The 14008-nt window shown below is 39.1% G+C and overlaps 1 protein-coding gene across 1 annotated transcript in view; it reads right to left on the reverse strand.

Moving 5' to 3' along the window:
- FAF1 (Fas associated factor 1) overlaps window positions 1–14008 on the reverse strand; it is a 341571-nt gene that overhangs the window by 13008 nt on the left and 314555 nt on the right. The window lies entirely within an intron of this gene.

The raw sequence follows: 14008 nt of genomic DNA on the forward strand, positions 1-14008 counted from the left end.
CTTCGTTTCACCTTACGATCCTCAGACAAGGTGGCTGCCAAGGTCAGTATTTAAACCAAAATGTAGGCACTGGCACAGCCAATCTTGCCCTTTGCTGAAGCAGCACTCCTATACTTTGACCAGGCAAGGCAACCCATTTCTGAAGGATCTAGCTCAAAGGATCAGCTTCAGTCTCACGCTGAGTTATCTGTCTGTTGTGCTTCTCTGGCTATTTTGTAATTGTTTGTCTATGAGTCTGTCTCTTCAGTTAGACTGAATTCTGAGAACACATAATGAAGTCTCACTGGCTACCTATCCCCAGGGCCTAGTACACTGCTGGAAACAGTGTGAATTCCATAAATGCTGAAAGACTGACCCACTGAAAGGCTGAATGAAGCCTCCCCACTCCTTGCTACAGCCTCCACCAATCCAAAGAAAGGGTGTTGGGAGGAGCTATATCTCTAGACCCCTTCATTCAGCTTCACTCCTGCAGCAGGCAGAGCTTGTCAGTGACATCACTAGCAGGTCATCCCGGCTCTGGACTCTCTCTGGCCCTTGGCTTAGTCAGTCCCGCTGCACAGACATAGGGACTGACAGTAAGTTTGCATCAGTTTCCCTTTCAGAAGGGATAGGTTTTCCCCTGCTTAAACTGCTGTTGGAATTGGCTAATTAAAAGGATTTAAAAAATCTTAATACTCTAAACAGAGAAAACTGGTTCTGAATTATTAAGCAACATTTTCAATGCATTTGAATAACCTTAAGTGACTTAACTGCCACCTGATCCTAAGCTCTGGCTCAGATAAATGAATGTGAAATATTGTCAAAGCCCCAGCTTAGAGGAGCCTCCAGCTACAGTAAATAAAAGCTTAAGTCCCCACAAACTGCCTGGGACAGAGATATTCTCATATAAAAGGAGTGAGAGAAGATGATATCAAATAAAGCCAGTAGGACCAGGAAGCCAAGGGTTTTGTTCCAGTTTTCCAAAGAGAGTGTCAGTGGGGCAGGTATTTTCTATATCCAAGTCATTTAATCATAGAATCACATAGTAACAGAGCCAAAAGAAGATTTAGAAAGCATTTACTTTAATCTCTTCATATTTCAGATGAGGAAAATAAGACCCAGAGAAGTATGTACCTTGCTTGAGATCACACAACGAATGGCCAGAAGAAACAAAATTCTGCCCCAGGATGCCTGGCTCCCACCTCAGTCCCCTTCCCACTATGTCACGTTTCTCTGAGAACATCCTGCTGGAGATGTCAAAATGAGAGGCTGACAAACTAACTGGCTGTTAAAAAACACCTGAAAATTTTCACCAGAGTGGTGACTTCTAGGGCTCCAATTCTAGACTCCACAGTTTTCCCACCAGACTTTTGAGTTTTCTTCCTAATTATAGTGGGGAGAGGGAAAATGTCACTATAATGTGGTCCTTCTCTTGCCTATCTTCAAGTCATGAGCATACCATGAGTTTCTGCGTGGTGACATGGAAAATACAAAAACCAAAACCAAACAAAAATGGTGAATGTGTGAATAGGTAGGAATATAATTTTCCTCTCATTTATTTACTAAACAATTATTTCCTGAGTGTCTACTATGATGTCAGAAACTGCCAGGCACTGGGATATAACATTGAACAAGGCACTATCTCTGCCCTCCAGGAGTGTAGAATCTAGGACAGGATGCGGATATGAAACCAATCCATTGCAATTCAGAACAGTAAAGGGCTACAATAGGGAAGAGAGCAGCAGGGGAGCATGAGGAAGGCAAACACCAACTCAGTCGTAGGGTGTCAATAAGCTCCATATTTCTCTTTCCTCCTTGTCTCGTTCTAATATGCACAACACTTTCCTACAATCCAACTATTTTACTGACTTATACTTTCATATACAAGAAATCAGTATTAGTTGCTTACTATGTGCTAGGTACTGTACTCAGATGAATCAGACACGATCCTAAATAACTTCAGACTTGATGTGTACAATTCTTTGTTTTAAAAAATGAATATCTTACCTTCATTTTGTGACTACTGTAAACTTGGGCCAATCACTTCTGCTTTTGTTGTCTTTTGGTTTTCCTAGGCTTTGATCAAGTTACCTTCCTTTTCTGCATCTTGGTTTTTTCATCTATAAAATAGGAGTCTTTTTTCTAGTTCTCACAGTATAAAATGCATGCATGAGAAAGGCCTGTTCACACAAGGCTCTTACAAACAGCTAACTAGAGGAAGGTAAGTGAAATAAATTGGGAAATGTGAAAAAAATCTTCAGGTTTGGGATTCAGCCGTTGACATTAAACCTGGAGCCCTGAAGTACTGGTTCTAGGTGAGGAACAGGGTGTGGTCTGGGTGAAGCGGGCTGGGGCTGGGGCTGGGGCTGGGGCTGGGGCTGGAATTGGCGCTGCACTGAGGCCCGGGGTGGGGGTGGGGGGATCCGGCATGTTGATGCATGTGCTAATGCACTCTGGAACTCCAGCACTGGTTCTGAAAATTACAAGGAGTGTCTAGAAAAGGTTAATCTGCATTTGCAGTTGTTTGTATTTACAATGGGATTATTATACAGACTTTAAGTGAGTAAAGCATGTCTGCAGAAGCACTTGGAATACTGAGCACAGAACTAATGACTTTTTTTATTTATGGCCAGATGGAGCCACATTAGATTGTATATAGAGCCTTTAAAAGTTCATTCGATTTCTGATATAGCAATTTTGAATGGTTTAGTGCTTTATAAACACTTTATAAAATTAAGTTTGGGGCAAAGTAAATAATTTTGTAAAGGTTTATATCAACGTATCTATACATAATCAGTAACAGTTACTCCATTTTATGTTCAGCATGATATGAAGAAAGGACCTGGGTTTTAGGAATCAAATACTGGTAATTATTAATTGTGCAATCTTGAGAAACTTAAGCTCTCCTAAGCTTCTGTGTCCTCATCTGTAAAATAGGGATAATATTTATCTTTCAGAGAATACACTTGATTTTGCATATAAGGGTCACCAAAATAGTTTTATTCATTGTCATCAATCGCTACTAGTCCAAGTCCTTTATAAATTGGTTAGGAAGGGGCAAAAGCAGACTTTATTAGGAATTCTAATCAGCTTCCATAAAAGGGCTATAAACACCTAAAACATATTTTAAAAACTCCTTTGTGTATTCCTTTGATCTGGTCAGGGGCATACAATAATGGTTTTCTTATATAATACCACTGGTTCTTACAATACTTCTGCTGGTTAGCAAGATCCTTTCCTCTCCTTGCCATCAACTTCATCATAATAGCTGAAATATACTGAGCATTTACTATGTGCTGGTGCTTTAGAAGCATCACTTCATTTCATTTTTACAAGAGTCCTGTGAAGTAGGTACTATCATTATCCTTATCTTATAGATGAAGAAACTGAGCTACATAGAGGCTAAGTAATTTGCCCAAGATCAATGGCAGAGTTGAGATTCAGTCTGGGACTCCAGAACCCAATCTTTTAACCACTACCCTATACTGTCTCTCCATCACTCATCTCCTTCAAATCTGCTCCAGTCACTGCCAGGGGCATTTTCTGGTGCTGGCCACTCTTAAGAGTTTAAATTTCTTTATCCTCTGTTAGAAAGCACCACCTAGACTTTCTCCTGGCACCTTAGACTCAACAAATCTCAAAGTGAATCTTCCTCCTCATCTATCTTCCTTGATTTCTACATATAAAATACCATCTCTCTAGTCATTAAGGCTGGGAATCTCCAAGTCACCTCTGTCAACTTCTTCTTCTGACTCTCCCTACCCTGACACAGCTAGACAATCATCAAATCCCATTGATTCTTCCTTCCTCCTGATTCTGCTTCCTTTTCTTTATCCCTATTGCTGCCATCCTAGTTCAGATTCCCACAGTCCGTTGTTTTGTGTATTGCAATAGTCCTATCTGGTCTCCTTTTCTTAGGGTCTCCCTACTCTAATCCTTCCTGATAAAAATAATCAACAAGTTTGAGACAGTAAAGACAGAAATGTCAATCAAAAGATCTAGGTGGAGCCATTGCTCTGTAATTTATTAGCCATGTCAATCTGCATTAGTTATTTGGCAGTTCTAAGCTGAATTTCTCATCTTTAATACAAGGATTAATACTCACTTTAACTAGTTGAAATTTCCACTAGAATTGGTTTTGTGAGGGCAAAAACTTTGTCTAGCCTATTTACTACTGTATCCCCAGTGTCTTGTGCACAAGAGGTGCTGAAATAGTATTTTTTGGGTTAGTGCACAGAAAATCCTTGTTATTTTTTTCAACTCCTATCTCATTTCCCTCCATGCCCAACTTCACATTGTAAATTCCATCACAGCTAACTGTATACAATTCCCTAAGCATATGCTGATTTATAGCCTATGGTTTTGTTAATACTTCTGCTTGACAAATGGCCATTCTTTTTTTTAATGTATTTTTTAAAAAATGATAAACTACAGGATGCTGTAAAAATAGTAGAGTCCTCTGTATCCTTTCCCCAGCTTCCCTCAATGGTACCATCTTACATAAAACTATAATATAATATCAAAATCAGAAAATCGATATTGATATGACATTATTAACTAGGCTACAGGCTTTATTCACATTTCATCAGTTTTTATATGTATTCATTTGAGTATGTGTAAGTGAATATTCACATGCAATTTTATCTCATGTGTAGATTTGTGTAACCATCACAATTAAGACACAGAATAAAACCACAAAATTTATAGTCACATCCACCCCCTCTACCCCTGGTAATCACTAATTTGTTTTCCATCTTTATAGTTTTGTCAATTCAAGAATGTTATATAAATGGAATCATACAGTGTGGAACCATTTGATACTGCCTTTCCTCACTTAGCCCTTGAGATCCACCCGAGTTGTTGCATGTAGCAAGAGTTCGTTTCTTTTTATTGTTCAGTAGTACTCCACTATTTCTTTTTAAAAAACACTTGTTCGAACACTGTTTCTTCTGTGAAGCTTTACTGACCTCCAAGTAGAACTAAACCCTCTACTATTCCTTGGGTTCCCACAATAGCCAGCATTGACTATCACAGCATTCTTGACCTTCGAATATCTTTGCTTACCTATGAGGCCTTTGGTTATCTTTAGTTCCTAGCAAGTACCTGGTAAAACTAAACATGAGTTATAGTATTGTTAGCAATGGGTTCAATGTTAATGAATCAACATTATATATTAAATAATATGTCTTTAAACAAAAACACACATAAAACATGGTTATGTATTAATTCATTGATGAAAATTTGTAGCCAGAGGCTCTTAAGAACTTAATCCTATGTTTTTCCTAGGAGCAATGTTTAAGTATTTGCTAATTTTGTATCTGTGACAACTTTATAAAACATAACTATTGTGAAAAATGAGAATTGACTGTACTTTTCAGTTCTAAAACCAATAGCTCCTCACAGCCTACAGAATAAAACAAGAATTTAGCAATTTCTTAACCTCAGGTACATTGCTCACCACAATCTGCACTACTGACACAACAGACATTTACGTTCAGCTACATCTGTGGACTCTCCATGTTGTGCTTAGCTTGGTAGTATGTGCCTTGTCCTGCTAGGGTGATATTCTGCCTTAACTCCCTTACCAGAGTTGGCCTGTAGACCGAGACCATGTCATAATCACCATGATACCCTACATAGTGTGTGCTGTCCATTCATTTATCCTCCATTCACCTACAATTCAGTGAGCCCTTACTCTGAAGTAGTCCTGTGTAGGCCCTGTGCCAGAAACAGGGGGTGCAAAAGCAAATAAGTCACAGTATAAGCTGCTGCCCTAGCTTAGCTTATATACAAAGCTGGCCCTGGAGACCCTGACATAAACAAGGCAAAAATCTCCATGAAGAAATAAGCCTGGCCTCTTACCCTAGGAAAAAAACACCATCAACTAAAATTCAGTAGTATTTCTAACTATGAAAGAAATGTGCTGGTCTGGGAAGACATAAGGCAGACATTAAACTCTAAATATTTCTAGTTAAATACCACTTTCAACCTTTTATTACTAGGTATATAAGGCACACAGTCTGATATCCTTACTCAAAAGCTGGTAGTTTCCAAACAGAGATTCTTTCCAAACAAAGATTCTTTTTCCTCTTGAAACCAAAACATAAAAGAAAAAATCAGAATAGGAAGGAGGAAGTAGGGGCAGGGATTGAAATAATCACCATTACCATTATATCAGTTTCCATTATTAAATTCTTACTGTGTTAAATGTTGTATGTATTAAACCTATTACATTTATTCTTTCATTTAGTGCTCACAACAACCCCTTGAAGTAGGTATTGTTAATCCCGTTTTACCAAGAGATTAAGTAATTTCTCTAAGATCACTCAATGAAGAGCTGATCCAGAATGTAAGGCCAAGTGTATTTGATTCCACAGCCTATGAGTGCTCTTATTTCAGACTACAATGCCTCTGGAATGTGACTGAAAAGAAGAAGAAGTGTTAAATAAATCATCCTTACAGTATTGATTTATATTTGCTTATAAAACAAGCAAGGAGAAATAAATACCAACAACTCTCCCTTTATTATAAGTAGCCAGGTTGAAAGTATTCTCCTTCTGTGAGGAAAAGTGGCTACAGCCTTGATGACAACTGCAGGGGCTCTGAGCACGCCACTGCAGGTTTCTGGGCAAGTTTATATTGAATATGTTGGCATCCTAGAAACTAGGAGATGACCATCTCCAGAGACTGCTTCCTTCAGGTTCTCTTGAAAATCTCCTTTGAAAATACAGGGTTAACTGGTACTTACTAGTATTTTTTCTGAGGCTACTTTTCCGCTTTTGCAACAGGACTAAGTTCTGTTACAAGTGAAGGTGAGAGGCAAAATTAAACGTTTACAAGTTTCCCAGTTTACAGAGTTTCGCCTACATATCCACTAGTAAATGCCAGAACTGAATCTGACAAACAAAATTACATGTGCAGAGAAGAGTCCATGCAGCAGGCCCATGGCTATTCTTTTGAAAAGCTTGCTTACAAGTTTGGCCCTTGGCTGACATTTGGGAACTTAGGTGTTTTTTGTGGGGCTGGAGAGGGCATGTTCCCAGAACTGATAAGAGTGGCTAACTATATGCCTAAACTGTTTGTGGAAAAAGAGTTTATGCTGCACATTTGATTTTCTTCTGAGATTCTGGAATTTTGGTATGCACCAGGCAGAGGGCACCTACATAATCAGCCTCCAAAAAAACCTTAGGTATTGAGTCCCTTATAAGCTTCCTTGCTTGGCAACATTTCACATGTGTTGTCTCAAATCATTGCTGGGGGAATTAGCTGAGTCTTGTGTGACTCTACTAGGAGATGACCCTTGGACTTGGAAGCTTGTTTTCACCTGGACTTCACCACATGTACCTTTTCTCTTTGATGATTTTGCTTTGCATCCTTTTGCTGTAATAATTCATAGCTGCAAGTATTACTATATGCTGGGTCCTATGAGTTCTGCTGGGGAATCACTGAACCTTGGAGTGGACTTGGGAACCTACCTCACATGGTTAGTGTTCGAAGTGGGATTCAGAACAATAACCTGATCTGACTCATTTGAAATATGGTGAAAATACTGCCTGGGAAAAGAAAGAATGAAGGGGCGGAGAGTGATGAACTTTTGGTGCCTGGGGGATAGTCATTTACCCATAGTATGAGACAGCAGCTGAGCTGCTATCTGGTTGTGAGAGGTAAAAGTTACCCATGGAATTTTAAAATGATGATCTAATTCCAGGAGACTTGGCTTGCTGGCTCTCCTGACTGCTTTTGGCTGTACTGATTGTAGTGAGGCGGGGAAAAAGTGCAGCTTTGTAATGCCTTTGGTTTTCATTCTCTCTTTCAGGTGGCAAAAGAAAGGGTCATAAAATCCCCCAAGGTGAGCTTTGGATGGACTAGAACTGTTACAAATTTGCACTGTTCTCTCCTTCAAATAGGATAGGAAAAAAGTTAAATCAGTTTCCAGGGCTGGAGCACCATTTTAGATAAACCAGAGAGAAGAAAAGGGAGAAAATCACTTTAGCCATTTTTTGAACTTAGCTGTAGTCATCTCTGCTATAGTGGCCAAGTATTGCTCACTCCCCCACTCCCCTTGTATTCCAGCAGTGAGCTTTCCTCAAGCAACTTTAATATTAACCCTGTAAATGCTAAATTTACTACCAGGTGTTTGAGTAAATCTGCAATGAGAAAAAAGGGGAAAATTTTTTTTTAAAATGATGATTTCGTGTTTTGTGGCTGTTGCATCTGGATATATAGTAAACATTAATATAAAACATCATATGCTTCTAATTTCATAAATGTGAGAGAAATCATCCCAACCAGGGAAAGCTGCAAAGACAAAGTGTTAGAACACAATTTTCCTTGCTTTTTGCCACTGGCGAATGGGTTAGAATTTAAATTCTTTGAGTACTGGAAACAGAACAAGTCTCCAGAACTAATGATTTTTGCTAATTGGAATTTTTGGAAAAAGGAAGACAACATGGAAAAGTGAGGCACTCTCCAGAAAGAAATACACCTCGGGTGTTTTAAGATTGCTAATGAGTCTCATAAAATCAGATGTCTGACCTTTAGGGGCTGATGATTTTCCAGTGTGATGTATATTTTTGAGTACATAAATTTGGATAAGACCAAAGGGATTAGGAAAACCTTGCTTGTCACTTGAATTTGGAACACAGCTGTCTGGCTCTGCAGCATCTTGGCTTTGCTGCTGCTGAAGAAAAGTTGAAACCCTAACCCCACATATACAAATTGCCTGAACCTGTATCTAAACTAAAACCTGATACTGTCTGCTGTGAGCTCTTTCAGCATCAGAATGTGCTGTGCTGAACTGAAAAGAAGCACAGGCTCAATGAACAGGACCCTGAATCTGGGACACTTCTCTGTGAACGTGGAACATGGATGTTGTTTGTGCCATCTGGGTCACATACTAATGTCCACAGGAGAGCGTTTGTTTTTAGATGGAACTATCTAAAATCAAGTTGCTGATTGCTTATATTTGAAATAGAGACTACTGCATTCCTAACTTATGATTCCTTCCAAAAGCTACAAGTTGGGTGAGGGCACATCACGAGGAGTGTGATCATTCTGCCCAATCCTGACAGATGGTCTTTTGACTTCCTTAGGGAGATATTTCACTGTTGTCGACTTGTGTTTGACTTCCCAGGTTACCTGCAGTTTGCAACAATGGACTGAGAAATAATTTGACTGTACTTCTCTTACCTTTCTTCTAGCACGCACACCTTAAAAAGACAGCTGGGTTATTAAATACTGCTATTTTCAAAAAGGGCTGCTAACTGCATAAATGAATAGGATGCAAGGGGTGGGAGATTATGTAAACTCATTTTGAAAATGTTTTATAATTTGGGATTTTGTCCTATCCTATTCCTAAATATTATGTGTCTTTCTGGTTAAGTCATATAAAACTGATTTTCTATAAAAATCTTTTGTCACGCATATACAATTCTCCCAGAAGAAACGTCTGTATGAGAGTATGGGATAATTAAAAAAAACAAAAGTAAAATTATGATTGCTAAATGGGACAAACAAAGGAGAAAAATAACATAAAACAAAACCCTGGCATCTAGGGAGGTGGAGGGGAGGGAGGAAGGCATTAAAGATCTTTGCTTTTTAAAACTGTTCCTGGAAACCTTCCCCTCTTCCTGAAGGAAAATTCCCCATGCTGCCTTCCCAAGCTGTTGCAAATGCTTTGAATTCAAACTGATTACTGAGTCTAGAAGCACACATGACAGTGGTGTCTGAGACAGCAGGGGGTAGGCCCCAACCGATACACTTCCACATGGAACACCTCCAGATGCTATCTACATGCATGAGGTGAATGGACTGGTGTCAAGGACAAACAAAACTGTTTGGGACTGACTGCCTTGGCCATCCCTCTGAAATTGAGGGCTGAATTAAATTATTTGGACTAACTGAGAACCCAAGGGTTGGAGGTCAGTTACTACAGTGGGCCTGACTAATGTATTCTGTTTGGGGTGCTCTAACAATTGGAAACTTTGTTTCTAGGGGTACCACGTGTGCCCTCTGAGACTGTATTTCTTGTGTGTGCCCTGATATCATGACAACGCCTCAGTCCTGGAAGGTGTTCAGGTCAGCTTTAACTTAGCCTGAACTGTGTTGTACTTGAATGGATGCCTTAGGCCAGGTAAAAAAAAAAAGATTAATACAGAAACTTAAGGAGGAAGTCACCTGGCTTTCTAAGAGAGACCTTAATGGTTAATGGGATTTGTTTTAACCAGCTAAGTCCAGGATCCCCAAAAAGCATAACTGACGTCAATACTGCAGGCTATTCTCATTCTGCGTGTAGGGTCACATTGATCATATTTTTTCTGTAAATATGTCTTGGTCAAGTGCAAAGGGGATGAAATGGCAATTTACATGGCCACAAGGTCCAGGAGCAACATGGGTGGAGGGGATGGTAGAAAACGGGGGTCTTACCTTGGCCTGTCCTAGGTTCAAGGGGCAGCTACTGCCTAGGCACCCCCCGTCCACCACTATCCTGGGGGTGATGCCACCCAGTGAAGCCAGACTTGAGTCACATGAGTGAATGTAGAAAAGTGGGTTTATGTGTATTATTTTTTGATTTTTATATGTTGCTTCTAGTTTTTTTAAAATAGCATATAGACACTGAATCCAAAATGCCACTGATTGTTAAGATATTCTTATATATTTAATAAACTATTAATGAAGAAAAAAGCAAAAGGGGTGATCCGTGCAGAAAAGAGTTAACACATCAGGCTTTACTGATATTCTTTAAAAGGCTTGCTTACAAGGTTGGCTGGCTCTGGGAACTTGGTTTTTGAGAGGGTTCCCACTATTCTCGGAACTGATAAGAGTAGCTCACTAAGCCTAAACTGTGCAAACAAAGTTTATGTTGAATATTTGCTTTCCTTCTGGGATTCTGGAATCTTAGTATGTGCCAGTCAAAGGGAACCTGCTTCTGTGATCGGCCCCCAATAAAAACCCTGGGTACTGAATCCCTAAAAAGCTTCCTTGCTTGGTAACATTTCATATATGTTTTCTCAAATCATTGCTGGGGGAATTAAGCCCATCCTGTGTGACTCTACTAGGAGGGGACCCTTGGAAACTTTACTTGGTTTCCCCTGGACTTTACCCCATGTCTGTTCTCTATGCTGATTTTGCTTTGTGTCCTTTGCTGTAGTACATCATAGCCGTGAGTATTATTAGATGTTCACCCTGTGAGTCTAGTAAATAATCGAACAAGGAGATGGTCTTGGTGACCCCTTGACACATTATATAAAAAAGTTTTCTGTTTAGAATAAAAAGCATAGGCTTTGGAGGTTCAAATCACAATTATAGCAGTTACTATGTATATATTACTTAATGTCTCTTAGCCTTGACTGTCTTATTCGTAAAATGGGGTTACTATCCATGCCTTAGGGTTGGTATAAAGATGAAATGAGAGAATACTTGCTGAAATGTCTAGTGCAGGGTCTGGCACACAGCGGGGCATTAATAACTGTCAGTTTCTCTAAATGAAAGTTGGAAAGGCTGTAGGAATGGAAGAGGTCACCAAATCAGCTACGAAAATTTCAAAGAAAACTTTCACATCACAGTGCCACACACTTTTGGAAGGCCCAACTCATCTTGAACCTAAGCAGATAATTGTAGCAATACATTCTTGTGAAAATCTCCCTGGTAGATAATCACTTTTCCACGCAAGCCCAACTAAGAGGATTGTTTTATGGAAACAGTAACATGGAGGGAGGAGGAAACAATGTGCTTCCTTAAGAAAAGACTGATGTGGGGGAGGGCATGGGTGGAGGCAGAGTGGTCAGTTAGGACAATAATCTGGACAAGAGATTATAATAGTTTGGACTAGAGTTAGTTGTGGAGGCAGTGACAAGTAGATTCGAGATCTATTTTGATGGTAAAATCAACAGAATTTCTTATGAATTGGATGGAGAAATGAAAGAGGAGTCAAGGATGAATCCAAAGTTTCTGGCTTGAACAAAACGAACGAAGTTGCCATTTAACAAGAGGAGGAAGACAATGAGGGGAGGAGGTTTCAGATGCTGATCGGACATAAAGGAGAGATGAGAAGGCAGATATATGTATAAATGCCTGGAGTTCAGGAGAGGGTTTGGGCTAGAAACATACATTTTGGAGTTGTAACTGTATGTATGACATTTAAAACCACAAGACTGAATGAGATCACCTAGATAATGAAGGTAGAAAGATAAGAGGACTGACATTTATTGAGCAGCTGTGTGCCAGGCAATGTGAATTTGTAAGTTATGGAATAATGTAAGGGTAATTATTCTTACTTTGATGAAAACCAAGATGGCCATGTCAAGCCAAGCTTCCTTGCTTCGTATTCTAAGTTTTAGATAATCCTCCTTCAGCCTTTTCTCAGAACTTTACCACACAAACCTCATATTTCAACCAATTTGGTCTACATTCCACCATCTATCCATGCCTTGCATATTATATTAGCTTCTTTCCTTAAGCTATCCTGGCTTCTGGAATGTTCTCTATCAGTCCACCAAAAATCTTATCCATCTCAAACTTGGTTCACCTGCTACCACCTTAACAAAGCCTTTCTTGGTCATCCGGGCCAGCAGGGATCTTGACCAACTCTGATATCGATTCTCTTTTTGTCTATCTTAAGACTTCTTGCATGAGCTGCAATATGAGGACTGTTTGTTTGAGAGGCCAGGGTATTCTCAAAGGCAAGGACCATTCCTTACTCTTTAGTGATTAGCACAGTGCCTAGCAAAATAAAAGTTTGTTAGATAAACAGAGTATGAAATACAACTAAAGTGTACATTTTACCTACATCTGCAATGACCTAGGAATAGGAATTACAATGTGAAGAAACTGGAGATGATGAAATGTTTCCGAATTAAACTGAGCTTCAGGTACACATTGAAAGTATTTTCTAGATGGTAAACTACTGCACTCATTTATTCCTTACCTGTTTGAGGAAGCATGACAGCATAAGGGTTAAGAGCACAGACTCTAGAGTTGCTCACTTACGTTTACACCTGGTTCTGATAGTTACTGTGACATTGGGCAAGTTACTTAACCTTTTTTTTTTTTTTTGCCTGAGATCCCCCATCTCAGTGAGGATAGTGTGAATATTCACCTTTGGAATACTTTTTTAGATTAAATGATATACAGGGTACTTAGAATAGTGTCTAGTATAGCAAGCTCTCAAAAAAAAAAAAAAAAAACTATTACTAAAAAATATCCTGAACATTTGGTTGTTGAATAATCATCATGATCATTATTACTTTTGATATTCAGACAGTATCTCACAGTTTACAAAGCACTTTCATATATATTGCCTAATTTGGTCTTGGGAGAAGAATTTATTATAGCTGTTATACAGAGAAGAGAGCTGAGATGTAGAGAGGGGTGTGCCTTGTTCAAGGCTGCACAACTAATAGATGATCTGATTCTCAGTCCAATGTTCTCTCCCCTGTAGCACTGCTTTCCCTCTATTTCAACTCCTCGGTTATTCCAAAGATGAAATAGAGACTCCTTTACTATGATTTTTCAGACTGATTCAGTGAAGGCATTGTTAAGGCATTGGATGTTTCATCTCAGTACTTAAAAACAAATAAAACTTACACTTTTTAAACAAAATAAATAACCTGAAGAAATATAAACCACCCTTTTTTCCCCCTTTAATTAGATTGCTGCTATGACAGATTAGAGTTTTAAATTTAGATCCTATTAAAGAAGCAGTTATATTTTTCTTTTAAACCTTTTGCTATTTCATTTCTTTTGTTGTAAATATTATGTAAACAGTTTATCAAATGACTTCAACCCATAAGCTCAGTGTCCTGTGGTCAAATATTCCAGGAGCATTTTTCCTTACCACGTCATTTTTGAAAATAAAGCAATGGAGAGGCTTAGGTTGTGGTTTTGAGTGGTCATTAACTGAATGTATGCTCTCAAGCAGGTTATTTCACTTCAGGCCCTTACACCTCTCACCTGCTGAATGGCACTAATACCATCTCTGTCTTGCTACCTCCCAAAGCCCATAAGAGGAGGAGTGAGATAGCTCTGTGAA

Source organism: Rousettus aegyptiacus, unplaced genomic scaffold (assembly GCF_014176215.1).
Source record: "Rousettus aegyptiacus isolate mRouAeg1 unplaced genomic scaffold, mRouAeg1.p scaffold_m13_p_1, whole genome shotgun sequence".
Classification (NCBI taxonomy): Eukaryota; Metazoa; Chordata; class Mammalia; order Chiroptera; family Pteropodidae; genus Rousettus; species Rousettus aegyptiacus.